This window comes from Lithobates pipiens, unplaced genomic scaffold (genome assembly GCF_037356315.1).
Source record: "Lithobates pipiens isolate NorthernLeopardFrog02 unplaced genomic scaffold, aLitPip1_a1.2 Scaffold_1, whole genome shotgun sequence".
Taxonomy (NCBI): Eukaryota; Metazoa; Chordata; class Amphibia; order Anura; family Ranidae; genus Lithobates; species Lithobates pipiens.
The window spans coordinates 214,632,795-214,651,492 of NW_027507685.1; the positions used below are offsets into that span (position 1 = coordinate 214,632,795).

The following is an 18,698-nucleotide window of genomic DNA, read 5'->3' on the forward strand; positions in this document are numbered from 1 at the left end:
CAGCCACACATAGGACACCCAATGTTAGAGGTGAATTATTCTTCTAAAGCAAATACACTTTTGCACACCGATACTGACTAGTATTCCAATGTTTCTCTTCTCCCTCAATTTCTCTGCATCAGTCAACTAATGTGACCCCAGTGCTGAGGCAGGGGGGCAGAGGAGAGTCAAGCAAGGATGCTGTGGAGGCAATATACATCATCCTTATAACCGATGACGTCATTGGTTGTTAGGATGCCAGTGTCTAGTCGTAATGGGGCACAATCAAAACCTGTGGCTTTGTGTAACTAAAGGGCGGGCTTGATCCACCTGCTGGCTTGTATACAATTTTTCAATACATTTTTGATACATTTTTAGGCATTTTGCCAAGGCACCCTTGAAGAAACCTCAAGGCACTCTAGTTGAAAAAAGGCTGTTCTAGCTGACCTGGGCATTTATCTGGTCTGCTATTTCTATTTTTTTTAAAGTACTCATTATTGCTTGATCCAAAGATCCCTTCCCTGCATTTCCTCTTCTTTGGTGGCACTTTTCCAATGCAGTGTGCCATGGAGCCACCCTTTCATGAGAACTCGAGAAACGCATAAGCAGTCCGAGTGGACATACCCTGTTTCCCCTAAAATAAGACCTAGTGTGATTGTCGGTGATAGCTGCAATAAAAGCCCTACCCCCCAAATAAGCCCTAGTTAACCACTTCAGCTCCGGACCAATAAATACCTTAAGGACCAGAGGTCTTTTTGCAATTTCGCACTGCGCTGCTTTAACTGGTAATTGCGCGGTCATGCAATATTGCACCCAAACGAAATTTGCGTCCTTTTCTTCCCACAAATAGAGCTTTCTTTTGATGGTATTTGATTACCTCTGCGATTTTTTTTTTTTTGCGATATAAATGGAAAAAGAGCGAAAATTTTGAAAAAAAAAAGATATTTTCTTCTTTTTGTTATAAGAAAAATCGAATAAACTAAATTTTAGTCATACATTGAGGGCAAAATTTATTCAGCCACATGTCTTTAGTAAAAAAAATGTCAATAAGCGTATATTTTTTGGTTTGCGCAAAAGTTATAGCGTCTACAAACTAGAGTACATTTTCTGGAATTTACACAGCTTTTAATTTATGACTGCCGATCTCATTTCTTGAGGTGCTAAAATGGCAGGGCAGTACAAATCCCCCCCAAATGACCCCATTTTGGAAAGTAGACACCCCAAGGAAATTGCTGATGGGTATGTTGAGCCCATTGAATATTTATTTTTTTTGTCCTAAGGGATTGAATAATGACAAAAAAAAAAAAAAAATTTTTTTTTACAAAAAGTTGTCACTAAATGATATATTGCTCACACATGCCATGGTTATATGTGGAATTGCACCCCAAAATATATTCCGCTACTTCTCCCGAGTATGGGGATACCACATGTGTGGGACTTTTTGGGAGTCTAGTCGCGCACGGCACCCCGAAAACCAATCACCACCTTCAGGATTTCTAAGGGTGCAAATTTTTGATTTAACTCCTCACTACCTATCACAGTTTCGAAGGCCATAAAATGCCAAAATAGCACAAAACCCCCCAAAATGACCCCATTTTGGAAAGTAGACACCCCAAGCTATTTACTGAGAGGCATGTTGAGTCCATGGAATATTTTATATTTTGCCACAAGTTGCGGGAATATTACAAACTTTTTTTTTTTTGCACCAAGTTGTCACTAAATGATATATTGCTCACACATGCTATGGGCATATGTGAAATGACACCCCAAAATACATTCTGCTGCTTCTCCTGAGTACGGGGATACCACATGTGTGGGACTTTTTGGGAGTCTAGTCGCGCACGGCACCCCGAAAACCAATCACCACCTTCAGGATTTCTAAGGGTGCAAATTTTTGATTTAACTCCTCACTACCTATCACAGTTTCGAAGTCCATAAAATGCCAAAATAGCACAAAACCCCCCCAAATGACCCCATTTTGGAAAGTAGACACCCCAAGCTATTTACTGAGAGGCATGTTGAGTCCATGGAATATTTTATATTTTGCCAAAAGTTGCGGGAATATTACAAACTTTTTTTTTTTTTTGCACAAAGTTGTCACTAAATGATATATTGCTCACACATGCTATGGGCAGAAGTCAAATTACACCCCAAAATAAATTCTGCTGCTTCTCCCGAGTACGGGGATACCACATGTGGGGGACTTTTTGGGAGCCTAGCCACGTACGGGACCCCGAAAACCAAGCACTGCCTTCCGGATTTGAATATAAAATGCTACCAAAAAACCTGTTAGCGATGGCAGGGATCAGGCCTGACTCTGCGATCGCTGCAGTTATGTGTTTAGTGTTTTGTAAGTGACAGTGATCGATTGATACTGCACTTGGGTGGGCTGGGCAGAGGGGTAAAACGCAGGTGCCAGCAGGTATTTGGGCTGATCCCGCTAACAATGCGTTTTTTTGGAACCCTAAACTGCTGGGGACGCTAGTATAGATCTGATCAGATCAGATATTGATCTGTTCAGATTCTATACCACTACGGGAGGTGTATGCTTTGTGTGTGGGTGTTAGCGGTACTGGCACTAACCTAGCGCTGCCTGGGGCGACGCAGACCCTGACCCTAAAACCTAATTGATATCACCCGCCGGGTGATCAGGGGGTTAAACCTTTATTGGGTAATAAATGGTGGGTGCCCTGATGCTATAAAAAACAAACTAACCAGAGTCACCCGTAACACTTATACGGTGATCAGTGGTGAAAGGGTTAACTAGGAGCAATCAGGGGGTTCAAATTTTTATTAGGTAGTATATGGGGGTCCCTGGCGCTATATAAAAACCTGACGGGGAACCTAAATAACTAACTGGCTAACCAGCGTCACCAGTGACACTTATACTGTGATCGCTGGTGAAAGGGGGTGAAAGGGTTAACTAGCAGAAATTAGGGGGTTAAAACCATTATTGGGTAGTATATCGGGGTACCTAGCGCTATAAAAACCTGGCGGTGAACCTAAAAAAATAACTAGCTACCTAGTGACTGTAGCGACACTAATGCAGCGATCAGAAAAACGATCGCTTAGTGACACTGGCAAAAGGGGGTGAAAGGGTTAACTAGCAGAAATCAGGGGGTTAAAACCATTATTGGGTAGTATATCGGGGTACCTAGCGCTATAAAAACCTGGCGGTGAACCTAAAAAAATAACTAGCTACCTAGCGACTGTAGCGACACTAATGCAGCGATCAGAAAAACGATCGCTTAGTGATACTGGCAAAAGGGGGTGAAAGGGTTAACTAGCGGCAATCAAGGGGTTAAAACCATTATTGGGTAGTATATCGGGGTACCTAGCGATATAAAAACCTGGCGGTGAACCTAAAAAAATAACTAGCTACCTAGCGACACATGCAGCGATCAGAAAAATGATCGCTTAGTGACACTGGCAAAAGGGGGTGAAAGGGTTAACTCTAGGGGCAATCAGGGGGTTAAATCTTTATTGGGGGGTGATAGGGGGCTACCCTGGACCTAACACTAACTGTCCTGACAGTTTTTACTGTCACAACTGACACTGAATGCATTGATCAGTAAAGAAATGATCAATGCAATCAGTGACACTGTGACTGGGGGGGGAGGGGGGGCGGGGGGGGATCGGGGGGCGATCGGGGGGGGGGGATCGGGGGGGGGGGGTTTGTGTGCCTGTGTGTACCTACATGTCAGTGTAGTGTTGGTGCACACTTACTTTCTGTCTTCTCCTCGTAGTCCGGTCAAAAAGACCGCCCCGAGGAGAATGACATCACTTCCTCCTTCCTGTGTAAACAATACACAGGGGAGGAAGCTTCTCATTGGCCAGGAGCGATCCAGAGGGGGTGGCCGAAAACCAACGGCCATCCCCTCATCACGGAGCGCTCCTGGACCGAATCGGACCGCCGTAACCAGCGGGAGGGGGTCCGATCGGACCCCCCACCCGCTGGAAGGCAATCACGTAGATGTACGTGATTGTGCCTGCCTGTGCCATTGTGCTGACGTACATTGGCAATACGGCGGTCCTCAAGTGGTTAAAGTCCTTGTAGGTCTTCTTTTCAGGGTAGGGCTTATTTTTGAGGAAACAGAGTAGGGCTTATTTGGGTGGTAGGGCTTATATTGCAGCCAACACCGACAATCACGCTAGGTCTTATTTTAGGGGAAACAGGGTATATGAGGCATGCATCATCATGTGCATGGGACATGCACACATAGGCAAGTGCACGCGGTGTGCCTGGATACACCGTAATGACTCTCTGAGGAGCAGATTCCCCCTGCCTCTCATCCCCAGTGCTTCCAGCTTCCCTCTTCTCTTGCCGGCTGCTGCTGGGATGTTTTAGGATGGAGAGCAGGTGAAGGGGCCAGTACATGTAAATTGCCAGCCCTTTCCTTTTCTGAATGAACACAATGAATGATCAGTACCGAACACTTATTGTGTTCATTCATAAATGAAGCATAGTAACTGTGTTTACTATGCTTCAGATTGTGCATGAACAGGAATCCGCTCAGCACAGAGCACTTTCCATTCATTCACTGTCCAGTGCAGCTGTGGATGCAGAGAAAGGGACTGGGGAATCTCCAGCCTGAAAAGTGGGCTCCTAAAATGAGCTCCCAAAGGGGTTCCTAAAAAAAAAATATTGTAAAAAATAATTAAAAAACAAAAGTAAAAAAATATAGTTAAAGCGTTTGTTAAGCATGTTATATGGCACAGTGCTTGTCCTGTGTCCTTTTGGCCCCCTGTAACACCTAAAAAACCTGGCTGATCCTGACAGTTTCTCCCCACCCCTCTGTAAACTGACCACTGTGTATCATGGCTGCTGAGACCAGACACCGTGGTCAGTTTACATGCCTCTGTCAGCAGTCTGCTCTCCTCTCTGGTCATGTGTCCTCCTCCCCATCCCCTCCTGCTGCTCTCATAACACTAACCTGTATACACCATCAGCACTGCCTCCTATTGCAGTGTCCCCCTCTGTGAATGATTTATAAATATAAATGCTGTAAATACCTAATTTAAAGCAGGGTTCCCATTTTAAAAAATAAATAAAAGTCAGCAGCTACAAATACTGCAGCTGCTGACTTTTTTTTCCAAATTTTTTACATTTTTTTTTAGGCACATTCGTGAATTTTTTTTTATTGGGGTGTAACCAGGACTCAAGTCCTGCGGGAACGCATGGGAACGGAGTTCCTGTACTTTTTCCACAACAGGAACTCCGTTCCCGTTAGCAAGACTTTGAAGTATGCGAGCTGTGTGGCAGATGCTACACCAGCAGCGGCTGACACAACACACAATAGTAAGTGCCGCACACCTGACCATTCTGGCATTGCCAGTAGGGGGCCCCATGACAGCTTCCAATTCGATCTACCTGTCAATCACAGCTAACTGACGGGTAGATCAGGTCTAGGTCTAGATGACGGGTAGATCAGCTATTCTGCTCACAGGACATGCAGGGAGAGAGGTGAGCTGAGGGAGGAACATCAGTTTGGGGTGGTAAGCTGGGCACAATACCTGGCAAAGTTTAATGCCAGGAGGGAAGTTTATGGGGAAAGGGTTGGAATAGCAGCGAGTGTGTGTTGGAGCCCTGCAGAGTTTTCAGCCCCCCAAGCTAACATACATCTCCTAAGCAGGAACACATCACTATCTCCCCAAGCATTCTGTCCAGATAATGTGCAGTTCATTTATGACCTTTCCGTTTAACCCTGTGTTATCCAAACTCTGTTCAATGAAAAGTGTAAACTCACCACATAAACACTCTATATACAAAATAAAATTCCCCAATAAAGATCAGAACATGATGTTCACATTTGCATGGAAGCACAATTGAATGAATGCTGATTATTCAGAGAATTACAGTATTTGTTTATTGAGGATTGCTTTTTTTTATGTACTAACAGTTAAGCTTCATACACACAATACGAAAATTGGATGAAAAATGCCACTTTTGAAGTGTTCGTGCATATGAGCGTATTTTTTATTTTTTTTGGTGGGGGAGTGGATCTTGGGTGGGAGTTCCCACACTTTTTTCCCCAAGACTTGACCCCTGGGGGTAACACCACTTTAAGAGCTGAGATTGTGATCACATGACCAGCCAGCTCTCTCCTCCTCTCCTCCTCCCCCCCAGACTGTCATCAGCAGAGGAATCTCAGCCCCGCCCGCTGCCTCTCTCAGAGGAGGAAAAGAGAAAGCTGGCCAGTCATGTGATCGCAATCTCAGCAGTGAAATTAGGTATTTGCAGCATTTTATTTTTATAAATCACACACAGAGGGGGATACTGCAATAGGAGGCAGTGTTGATGGTGTATACAGTTTAGAGTGGCTTAACCACTTTAAAAAATTAAAAAAATTAAAAAAATAAAAATAAAAAACTACTGGCACCGTCCCACTGCCCTACTGACACCAATCTCTGCCCTTCTGGCACTGTCCACTGCTCTACTGCCCCTGACACCATCCATATTGTTATACATTTTGAAACATTTGCATACGTGTGTGTGTGTGTATATACAGTGTGTATATATATATATATATATATATCCCAATACAATAGGCAGTCCACACCTATGCATACACATGTGCATCATGGGGCATGTAGTCCTGAGTAGAGGAATCTGGGAATGTGTATAATGTTTTAATTGGACATTATACTGTTTTCATTGGTGACTCCTGGCCCAGAAGTTTAGGGAAGCAATGCAGAGAGACCCACAATCTGTGCTTGTAATCTCACCGAAATGTAATTGTTTCAGCACTTTTCTTCTGTGGCTCAACTGACATATATAGCTCTAATGATGCAAATACTGGAGTCTTTAGCGCTACATTAATGCAAAGCGACACAAATAAATATCTCTTGCTGCAAGGACACAAGCTGAAGTCAACTGCATGATGTGATGTTTGTCTCTTCTACCACAACTTGAAAGCTTTCTTCTTACACCATACCCGGACACAACGATTGAACTTTTGAAGACTTCACACTGAAAAGACTTGTTGTATAAACAGTGGATTGGCCACAGAGGCCCCCACCGGGGATTTTCTTCATAATAGAAAGAAGGAAACCAAAATGACTTAATTCCACACAAGATTGACAGTTTTGCTTTGCAGCATTAATTCCTCATCCTTCATTATAAAAATACCCATACACATATATTGCTTATTGGGCAGGCAAGGTTATTTTAAGCTAATCTTCAAATATCTGGCCTGAAAGACGCCGTCTCAGATATTGAGTAACTAGGATGAAAGGTGTGGTTGTAAGAGGACGGCGCTGGTATATGTATGAATGTGTCATACAACCAAACCAGTTTATTACGATCCAGGCATTTGAAACGGATTTTCATGTACCTGGTTTAAGCAGCCTAAGCTGACGAGGATGACCTTTTGTAAAATTTCTCTCTGAGCACCCCTGGAAGATGGAACAGGTTCTGTAAGGGGCGATCAAAGGGCTGAAACTAAAGACAGGAAATTTGGAGAACTGACAGAAGTACAGAAGTCAGGTCACAAGCTTCAGTAACAGTCAAGTAGGAAGGTAACAAACCATAGGCAGACACAAGGTCAGGAACAAGTAGAAGCTGGCAATTCACAGGCAGCAAGCTACATAGTCGATAAGCAAAATCTCTGTCAGAAATTCGGGCCAAGCTCGATAACAGAGATGAGCAGTAAACATAGGATTGGACAATCCAGAAGCCGGTCAGATGAAAACCATGTCAATAACAAGGTCAAGCATAAGGTTCAGGATCAGGAATTGCAGGAACTCAGACCATTCAGCAATGATCCTAAGCAGAACTCCTGCTAGGCACCAGTATTTGTGGTGGACTTGCTGTACATTCATAAACATGCTGTGATGCGCACATTGCAAGGCACATGAGCCTTATGGCTGGTATAGTCTTCATCATGGCTGGCATGATGTTCCTGATACAGATGCTGCATAACCAGATCGACACTGTTCTGTCACTTTGTGCCCTTTCTTCATTCCAAGCCTACTAACACTTTTCTTTTCTTAATAGGAACCTTCAACTCAGTATCCAGTCTCTATTAATTTGGACCTGCTGGTGCTACTGTTAGTTACTTACCCTTTAGTTGGCATTCACTGCTATCCCTGCCTTCCTTTAATTGTACTGTACACTGCTGCTACTATTACCTATTCGATCTGCTAATCACTCCTCTCCCTGCTTTTCCCAATATCTACTATTCAACAGTGGTAAATGGCACACCCTAATCTGGGGGTCGGCAACCCATCAATCACTATCTACCCATCTATTGTGGGCAGGTTATGGGTAGACTGTGAGCCTTCCTTGCTGATCCCAGGAACCTGGACACAGAAAGGGCTACAGTTACTGTAACCAATCTGTGTTTTCCTCCTGCAGCAGGTGAAAGTTGTCTTCTCCTCCTTTCATTCCTGGCTACATTCAGCTGATTGGTACCAATTGTATCTCTGTCCTCAGTTCCTTTCTCTGTCTCAAAAGTGGGATATCGACCACTGATATTTCACTAAAGCCCCCCAACGGTGCTGCAAAAAAAATAATAATAATAATTTGTAAAAAAAAAAAATAATAATTGAAAAAAAATAAAAATAAAAAACGAATGACACCAATTTCTTCCCCCTGACACCGTCCACTCCTCTACTGACTGACACTGTCCTACTGACACCAACTTCTGCCCTACTCACATGTCCACTGCTTCACTGACTGACGCCATCCATCCACTGCCCTACTGACACCGTTCATGTTTTAATACATTTTAAAATGTTTGTTTACAATTATTTATAAGAGTGTATATACAGTGTATGTGTATATATATATATATATATATATATATATATATATATATATATATATTGTGGCAGCAGGCAGGTAAAATCACCTGGTTGTATCCAGGATGGAAAATATGTATGCCCTAGATTCAGGCTTTATGCGGACTTGTACAACTAGAGGGGAGTGCTGGGAGTCCTATAGGGGAAGAGTTAATTAGCCCAGCTGAAGTAAGTGGGCTCATTAAGACCTCTACAAAAAACCCCAGCATGCTTAGGGAGATGCTCCATCCTGGAACCAGTTTTGTGTTTGTATAGACTGGGGAGTGTGACACCTGTTCTGTGCGGTGAGTTAACGCCTGTGTGGCAAACCTCTACAACAGAGACAGGGACTGGTGCAACACAAGGCTGCACTCAGTTGTTAGACAGGGAATCTATGTGTGTAATTAGAGGTCAAGCTGACCAGGATTTATTTTCATGTTTTTTTTTGTTTGGCTGTTATATTTTTCACTGCATGTAGCATAAATAAACCGCACCTTTTGTTTTTTCCACCTACAACGCTGTCTGCTGTGCCTGATTTTGTGTTGTGAACCCATCCAGGGGGTCACACACACCCGCTGCCGAGCTAACCCCTCACAATATATATATAGGAAGGCCGGTATGGTGGCCTGAAATTATGGGAGGAGCCCGGGCTGTATTTAAGCAGACCACGCACAGTGGTCTTTGTCGGTTCCAGTGCACAGTAATACATCAGTAATACACCAGGCTGACTCTGCGTGTTCATTAGTCTGTGTATTCTAATTCTAGGGTGTTCCAGCAGTTCTCCGTTCGTGGGTTTTTGGCGATTGTTCCGTGCTCTCTGTCGCAAGTAGGATCCTTTAAAACCTTTCTCCTTCCGATGAACCGGTGTCTGTCAAACTTGCCAGCTCTCACACAACCGTCCCAGGTGGACAAGTTACGACCAATCCTGTCAGTGGGGGGTGCGTCAATCTGTAACCATTTCAACTTCGGGACTTGCAACTACGGTTACTGTAAGCGCCTTCATGTTTGCCTCTCATGTCATAAAGCACATCTGTCACGGTCAGGAGTGAGGCCGAAATGCTGAGAGGGCTCCCCTTGCGGCCGAGCGCAGCACAACCCTGAAGTTGACACAGGGATGCAGTGCCCACAGTAGCACAGGTTGCCAGGTAGTAGCAGTAGAGGCCAGGTACTGGGCAAGCAAGCCTAGATAGGCAACTGTGCTAGGAAGTCCGAGAGTTGGCAGCGGAAGTCCAGAGAATGGTCAAACAGGCCGGGATCAGGTGCAGGAAGCAGATCAGGAACGTCGGGTGTAAGCCAGGAGTCAGAGCCAGGAGAACAACAGGAGCAGGTCAAGCAAGCCGGGTCGGTACACAGGAGATCAGATAACAGGAAGTACGGGTACAGGTTCACAGAAGAGCTGACGATAATCCAGCAATGCAGGAGTGTCAGGCGATCGTTTAAATGGGCGAGATGACCGGGTCACGTCGCGAGCGCGTCGGAGCGATCGTACGTCTACGTCGAGTACGTTGTGTATTCGTGGCATCACCGCGTATGCCCGCCCGGTTAGACGTCGCGTCGGTCGTACGTCTGGAAACTACTTGTCGCTTACGTAGGCGCCGACGCGCGTTAACACGAACGTGCCTCGTGAGATTGCGGCTATTTCCCTGACAGTGCCCCCCCCCAAGGGGCAGCCCCCGGATGCCCAACCGAGCCCATTTTTCAGGATACCGGCTGCGGAACCTACGTAAAAGTTTCGGAGCATGTACATGATTGGCAGGTTCCCACGAGTTCTCCTCAGCAGAATACCCCTTCCATTTAATTAAAAACTGGATGGTCCTACCTCTCCGACGACAGTCGAGGATGGACTCAACTTCGTACTCGGTTTCTTCATCAACCTGGACTGGAGGCGGGGGCGTTTCTTCTCTTCCTTAAAATGGACTAAAGGTAACAGGTTTAAGGAGGGAGACATGGAATATAGGGTGGATTTTAAACGATTCAGGCAAGACAAGTTCAAAGGCCACAGGATTAATCTCCCGTTTGATCTCAAAAGGACCCAGAAATCTAGGTCCCAGTTTCCGGGAAGGACAGGGCAGTTTGAGATTTGCTGCTGAAAGCCACACCTTATCCCCTGTCTTGAAGGTAGGGTTGACTCTCTTCTTCTTATCATACTGCTTCTTGTATTCCTCCTGGGCCCTTCTCATGGTATCTTGTAGTACTTGATAGTTTGAGTGGATGAGATTTACTCGGTCTTGGACAGCTGGGACAGATGATTCAGGAATGGTGTTAGGCAGGAATGAAGGGTGGAATCCGTAGTTTGCCCAGAAGGGTGACTGGTTGGTGGAGGCGTGTACTGAGTTATTGTAAGCAAATTCCGCACAAGGTAACAAGGAAACCCAATCATCCTGGGAGAAGGAGCAGAAGCATCGCAGGTATTGCTCTAAAGTTTGATTGGTCCTCTCGGTTTGTCCGTTACTTTGTGGGTGATAGGCAGATGACAAACATATCTTAATTGAGAGCAATTTACACAGTTCTTTCCAGAATTTGGAGGTGAATTGTACCCCTCTGTCTGATACAATGCTATCAGGTACCCCGTGTAACCGGACAATCTCCTTAATAAAAGTTTTTGCCGTATCTAGGGCAGAAGGGGTCCCTTTTAGCGGCAAGAAATGCGCCATCTTGGACAGGCGGTCCACGACCACCAAGATGGCCGTAAACCCTTCAGAGGGAGGTAGTTCCACAATAAAATCCATGGAAATTTCTTTCCATGGTTTCTCCAGGACTGGCAGTGGCCTTAACAAACCCCAGGGTCTGGTGTTAGATCCCTTGTTGCGTTGGCAGATGGTGCAGGAATCCACGTATGCCTTACAGTCCGCCCCTAGGGTAGGCCACCATAGGGACCGCCGTACAAGGTCCGTCGTCTTCCGCACTCCAAAGTGGCCTGCAAGTTGGTGGTCATGGAAGGTCTTCAACACCAGTAACCTGGCCTGCTGGGGAACAAAAATCTTGTCCTGGCGCCATAGAAGCCCTCCTTGGCTCTTCAGGGAAGAAACTTCGGCCTCTGTACACTGCCTAGTAGCCAGTTCAATAGAAGACCTTAGGTCTGGTTGTATCAACAGGAAATTTTGGGGGGACAAAATTGTACCGGGTGGGGCTCCTTCTGGGGTATCAGGAAACATCCTAGATAAAGCATCTGCTTTGCTGTTCTTAGATCCCGGGCGGTAGGTGATGTGAAAATTGAATCTTGAAAAGAACAAGGCCCACCGGGCCTGTCGGGGTCTCAGACGTCTGGCCGTACGGAGATACTCCAAGTTTTTATGGTCCGTGAAAATTAGAATAGGGTGAGCGGCACCTTCCAGGAGGTACCTCCATTCTTCCAGGGCGGTTTTGATCGCTAGAAGTTCCCGGTCCCCTACATCATAGTTCTTCTCTGGGGGGCTCATCTTCCGAGAGAAAAAGGCTACAGGATGCAGTAAGGCTTTGGGACCTTGGCGTTGGGATAAGATCGCCCCGGTGGCCACTTCCGAGGCATCAACTTCTAGCACGAAGGGCAAGGCGGGATCTGGGTGCTGCAGGATGGGCGCAGAGGTAAAAAGGATCTTGAGCTGATCAAAGGCGGACTGAGCTGCTGGGGACCAGTGGAACTTGGTGTGCTGGCGAGTGGTCGAGGTGATAGGGGCTACGATGGTGGAGAATCCCCGTATGAACCTTCGGTAAAAGTTTGCGAACCCGATAAACCTCTGTACACCCTTTTTGTCAGAAGGAGCGGGCCAATCCAGGATAGATTTTACTTTCTGCGGGTCCATGGCAATTCCACCTGTGGTAATAATAAGTCCCAAGAAATGGATAGATTCCTTCTCAAAATCACACTTCTCAGCTTTGGCATATAACCCGTGAGTTCTAAGAATACCAAGTACTTTCCTAACATGTACCCTGTGAAGCTCTAGTGAGGTTGAAAAAATCAGAATGTCGTCAAGGTAGGCGACAACAAAGTGGTCAAGGTGCTCTCGAAAGATATCATTAATGAAATGCTGAAAAGTTGCCGGGGCGTTACATAGTCCAAAGGGCATGACTAAATACTCTAAGTGACCAAATCTAGTTCTGAAGGCGGTCTTCCACTCGTCCCCCTCCCTGATACGGACAAGATTATAAGCCCCACGTAGATCAAGTTTCGTAAAGATACGTGAGGTATGGAACCTCTGGAGGAGTTCAGGGATAAGCGGAAGAGGATAACGGTTTTTGAGGGTAATGTTATTTAATTCCCGATAGTCCACGCATGGCCTTAGGGTCTTATCCTTTTTCTCCACAAAGAAGATACCTGCTCCGGCAGGGGATGAAGAGGGACGAATGAATCCTTTGGCCAGGTTTTCATCGATGTATTGTCTCAGAGCCTCCAGCTCAGTCTCCGAAAGGGGAAATATCCGACCAAAAGGAATGGGGGCCCCGGGTAACAATTCAATGGGGCAGTCATAGGGGCGGTGTGGAGGTAGGGTATCGGCTTTCCTCTTGTCAAACACGTCTCTGAATTCCAGGTAGACTGTTGGTATGTGAGGAGCCGGACTGGGTGCAGGTTGTACAGTCAAACAACTGGGCAGGTTGCGAGGGACGGAATCTAGGCAGTGCTGCAGGCAGTAGGCAGATGTGAAGGAAACCACCCTTGTGGGCCAGTCGATCTGAGGGTTGTGAGCCTGTAGCCAAGGGATCCCTAGGATAACAGGAAACATCGGGGAGCTTAGAACATCGAATTTTAGGAATTCCCGGTGACCCGAATCGGTGATCGTCAGGATGGGACTAGTTTCCTTGGTGACATGACCTGAACTAGGTAAGGAGCCATCGGCCAAACGAACGGTCAGTCTCTGTTCCTTGAGGTTCAGTGGGAGAGCCAGACTCCTAGCCAAGGTTAAGTCCAGGAAGCAACTACAGGCTCCAGAGTCAATAATTGCTTGTAGAGGGATCCTGCTGCCTGCCACCATCAATGTGACTGGAAGAGTGATGTGGGCAGAAGCTGATCTTGCTACCTGAAGATGAGATGGGGTGCTTGGGACTGGCTTACTCGGCCTTGTGGGGCAGTTGTTAATGAAATGTCCCGATTTCCCACAGTAGAAGCAGAGGTGTGCCTGACGGCGGAAAAGTCTCTCTTCGGAGGTTAAAGCGGGACGGGGAATGCCCCTCAGGACGGGGGCTACTGCTGGATGAGCCGAAGGTGAGGCCTGGATGGAGCAAGTAGTCCGAGAGCGTTCGGACTGACGTTCCCGTAGACGCCTGTCGAGCTGGATAGCAAGTAAGATGAGGTCCTCAAGAGTGGTGGGAATCTTTAATCTGGCCAACTCGTCTTTAAGGGCTTCGGACAACCCCATACGATACTGAAATTTTAGTGCTGCTTCGTTCCAGCCGGAGTCAGAGCTCCAGGTACGGAATTCTACTGAATAGTCCTCTGCAGGTCGCCCACCCTGGCGAAGGGCGTACAGAGTTGCTTCGGCTGTAGCTGTCCGGAGAGGGTCGTCATACAAGCGGGCCATGGTTTCAAAGAACAGGTCCAAAGTATCCATGCAAGGACTGCGTTGCTCCAGCAGGCCATGGGCCCACGTCTGGGGATCGTCCCTCAGTAATGAAATGGTGAACCCCACCTTGGTTGCTTCTGAAGAAAAGGTCTGAGGTTGCAGGGAGAAGTAGAGGAAACATGAGTTTCTGAAGGATCGGAATTTTCTTCGGTCCCCGAAGAAGCGTTCCGGGGCCGGGACACGTGGTTCTGGGGCGGCTAAGATTGTAGAAGCAGGAACTTGACCAGAGAGGGTGGATGGTTCAAGCGGGTGTTGCAAGTGTTCCTTCAGCCGGTGATATTTCTCTCTGAGCTCCTGAATGGCTGGAGTAAGGGCCGTCAGTTCTTGCAAGACGGCCTCCAGTGGGGAGACACCTCTGTCGACCTCTGACATGGCTGGATTATACTGTCACGGTCAGGAGTGAGGCCGAAATGCTGAGAGGGCTCCCCTTGCGGCCGAGCGCAGCACAACCCTGAAGTTGACACAGGGATGCAGTGCCCACAGTAGCACAGGTTGCCAGGTAGTAGCAGTAGAGGCCAGGTACTGGGCAAGCAAGCCTAGATAGGCAACTGTGCTAGGAAGTCCGAGAGTTGGCAGCGGAAGTCCAGAGAATGGTCAAACAGGCCGGGATCAGGTGCAGGAAGCAGATCAGGAACGTCGGGTGTAAGCCAGGAGTCAGAGCCAGGAGAACAACAGGAGCAGGTCAAGCAAGCCGGGTCGGTACACAGGAGATCAGATAACAGGAAGTACGGGTACAGGTTCACAGAAGAGCTGACGATAATCCAGCAATGCAGGAGTGTCAGGCGATCGTTTAAATGGGCGAGATGACCGGGTCACGTCGCGAGCGCGTCGGAGCGATCGTACGTCTACGTCGAGTACGTTGTGTATTCGTGGCATCACCGCGTATGCCCGCCCGGTTAGACGTCGCGTCGGTCGTACGTCTGGAAACTACTTGGCGCTTACGTAGGCGCCGACGCGCGTTAACACGAACGTGCCTCGTGAGATTGCGGCTATTTCCCTGACAACATCCCAAAATCACGTGCGGCATTACCTCTCCTCCCATCCAACTCCCTCCCTGGCCGCCTTCCTCGTGCAGGGATTCACCTCAGGATTCCATACCGGCCTCATCATGCTGCTCCACTCGACCCACAAAATGCAATAGCCTACTCTCAGCTGTCACAGACAAGTTAGCCATCGACACCTTGTTACAATCTGAACATGACCAGGGGTACGTGATTGGCCCCTTTTCCAAGTCACCGTCTGGAGAGTCAGCCCAATTGGACTTGTCAAGGGCAAGTTTTTAAATAAACTTAGTTTAGTGTATGATTTGTTCTCACATCCCAAATTTGAACTCCCTAATACCCTCAGAGGAGTTTTTTCTTAAGTATTCATCAGTCGACCTAGCTATTCAAGCCATAATTAGCATAGGAGTAGGCTCTTGGCTGTCCAAAGTGGATATCTCAGATGTATTCAAATTACAGCCCATCAAGCCATCCCTCTGGCAATGGCATGTAATCAAGTGGAAAGGCTTGTATTATTTTGCCACTAAGTTGACATTTGGCTCTAAAAGCAGCCCGCTGCTGTTCGATACTTTTTCCCAGTCCCTTTCCTGGATCCTGTCACACCAGGTACATTGCCAGAAAGTGATCCACTATCTCGATGACTTCCTGCTCATCGAAGAACACGGTGAACGCCCAGTAGACTTGCATAGCTTAAGAGGGGTATTTGGTAATCTTAATGTGCCCATAGTAGACAATAAAGTGGAAGGCCCGGCACAGTCCATCACCTACTTGGGTGTCACACTCGACACACGGTCCATGCAGGCCAGCCTGCCTCCCGACAAGTTGACCCAGATCAGGTCGGTCGTTCACACCTTTATCCTTACTCGAGGGTGCACCAAGAGACAGCTACAATCTTTGCTTGGCATACTTAATTTCACCAAGAGGATAATCCCTCAGGGGTGGTCCTGCATCTCATCTCACACCTCTTAGTTTTCCTCTCGCAAGCGCAAGATCCGACCAAATACCTAGGCTGGATACAGCAGCAATAACGGATTTGTCGATGTGCGATGAATTTCTCAAAAACTGGAATGGCATATCAATGTTCATTCTTTCAGCATCCTCTACTTGACCTTGGGTAATCATGGACGCAACAGCCTCTCGCAGCAATTTTTTGCCATCATTGGTTTGCAGGGCCATGGCCACCAGAAATCCTCCTGATCCCCAGGTTCAGTCAGTCCTCCTCACTATTTGAGCTCTACCCCATTGTGGCAGCAGCTCAATCAGGCCACAGTTAATATCGTAAACAAAGGCAGGTCAAAATCGCTAGCCATCATGTCCTTCCTGCACAAGCTGGTGCAACTATTCCTGCAGCATCAATTCAATATGCACTGCAATGTCTCGGCCAATGCACTATCCCGCTTTAACTTTGCGTTCTTTTCACAGGAACCTGGAGCCAACCACATCTCTTATCCCAACTTGGTCATAGCTGACACTGGATTAAAGCAACACTTATACGATGCAACCCACCTTCTAAATCAGTCATTATCCCACAACACCCTGAAGGCCAACCACACCGCCTGGAACTCCTACGACAGGTTTCTAGCCTCAAACTCCGGGGCAGTGTTGGGAAACGTCAAGCATATCTTGGCCTTCATATCATACTGCCACACACATGGCTCTATCACATAATACCATCAGACTCTACTTATCTGGCATCCAGCATTTCGTCTCATTACAGGACCCTACTAAACCATCCTTGTTCGCTGCCCACACAGTTAAATCCATCCTAGGCAGCATTCCTCTTCCTCCAAACACGGCGAGTTGAGTTACTGCCAAAGAGCTCTATTTTGGTCTCATCTGACCATAACGCTTTCTACTAGTTCTCCTCTGAATCATTCATATGTTCATTAGAAAACTTCAGACGAGCCTGTACATGTGCTTTCTGGACCAGGAGGACCTTGCGGGCGCTTCAGGATTTCAGTCCTTCGTGGCGTAGTGTGTTACCACTTGTTTTCTTGGTGACTATGATCCCAGCTGCCTTGATATCATTGACAATATTCTCCCATGTAGTTCTGAGCTGATTCCCCACCGTTCTCATGGTCATGGAAAGTGAAGTGAGATCTTGCGTGGAGCCCCAGACCAAGAGAAATTGACAGTTATTTTGTGTTTCTTCCATTTGACCAAGCTGCTTGGCGATGGTCTTGTAGCCCATTCCAGCCTTGTGTAGGTCTACAATCTTGTCCCTGACATCCTTGGACAGCTCTTTGGTCTTGGCCATGGTGGAGAGATTGGAATCTGATTGCTTCTGGAGACAGGTGTCTTTTATACAGGTAACAAGCTGAGATTAGGACCACTACCTTTAAGGGAGTGCTCCTAATCTCAGCTCGTTATCTGTATAGAAGACACCTGGGAGCCAGAAATCTTACTGATTGATAGGGGATCAAATACTTTTTTCACTCATTAAAATGCAAATCAATTTATAACTTTTTTGAAATGCGTTTTTCTGGATATTTTTGATGTTATTCTGGCTCTCACTGCTAAAATATATATATATATGGTGAGCTTTGGGATGCACACTCTGACCTATGATGGCCACATTTGTTATTAGAGACTGAGAGTCTCCATGTTAAAATCTGACTATACAATCTTTGTACAATCAACCATAGATTTACTATGGGTTGCAGGAAAGAATTCTCACCATTCCCCCTTCAACACAGTCAGTGCTGATAGGGGAATTCCCCATGCTGAGCAATTGTCTGCTCCTGGCAGGAATGGTCAAGCCCCGACAGTGTGCCCTACCCATCCCCCACCCCCGCCGAAGAAGACAGTAATTATTGCTATTGGCTATAGCAGCCGCTAGCGATATTTGCAAATGAATCTGGTAGGTTGGTTGTACCCAAGTTGATCGATCATTCAACTTGGTACATTCAGCCTGCCCACACATGGTTCGAATCTCTGCTAGTTCAGATTCAAAACAGTCTATGGCCGGCCTTATCGTAACTAATCAATCTGCATCCAATCAGGCAGACTTCGCATTACATAGTTGTTGATAGATCTAAGGAGATTAGTCAGACTTTAACATGTGTGGTAAAGCATTTTTTCCATTGAGCCCCCAAAATATTAGTATTAGCAAAGGTTTCCCCTGAGACCTAAAAATTATTTTAGGGGTTCCACTGGGGTAAGAAGGTTGAGAAAGGCAGCTAAAAAGCAAAAGAAGCTCCGTTCCTTTAGTGCAGGGGTCTCAAACTGGCGGCCCTCCAGCTGTTGCTAAACTACAAGTCCCATGATGCATTGCAAGGCTCACACAGGCAGAGGCATGATGGGACTTGTAGTTTTGCAACAGCTGGAGGGCCGCCAGTTTGAGACCCCTGCTTTAGTGGCTAGAGAGTTGAGTCACAAAGTTGTATCACCGGCCTCTCTT

The 18,698-nt window shown here is 46.7% G+C and overlaps 2 long non-coding RNA genes across 2 annotated transcripts in view; one reads left to right on the plus strand and one right to left on the minus strand.

The window, feature by feature from the left end:
* LOC143983039 (uncharacterized) overlaps window positions 1-18,698 on the plus strand; it is a 292,655-nt gene that overhangs the window by 161,891 nt on the left and 112,066 nt on the right. The gene's annotated exons all lie outside the window — the stretch shown is intronic.
* LOC143983044 (uncharacterized) overlaps window positions 1-18,698 on the minus strand; it is a 66,155-nt gene that overhangs the window by 31,141 nt on the left and 16,316 nt on the right. The gene's annotated exons all lie outside the window — the stretch shown is intronic.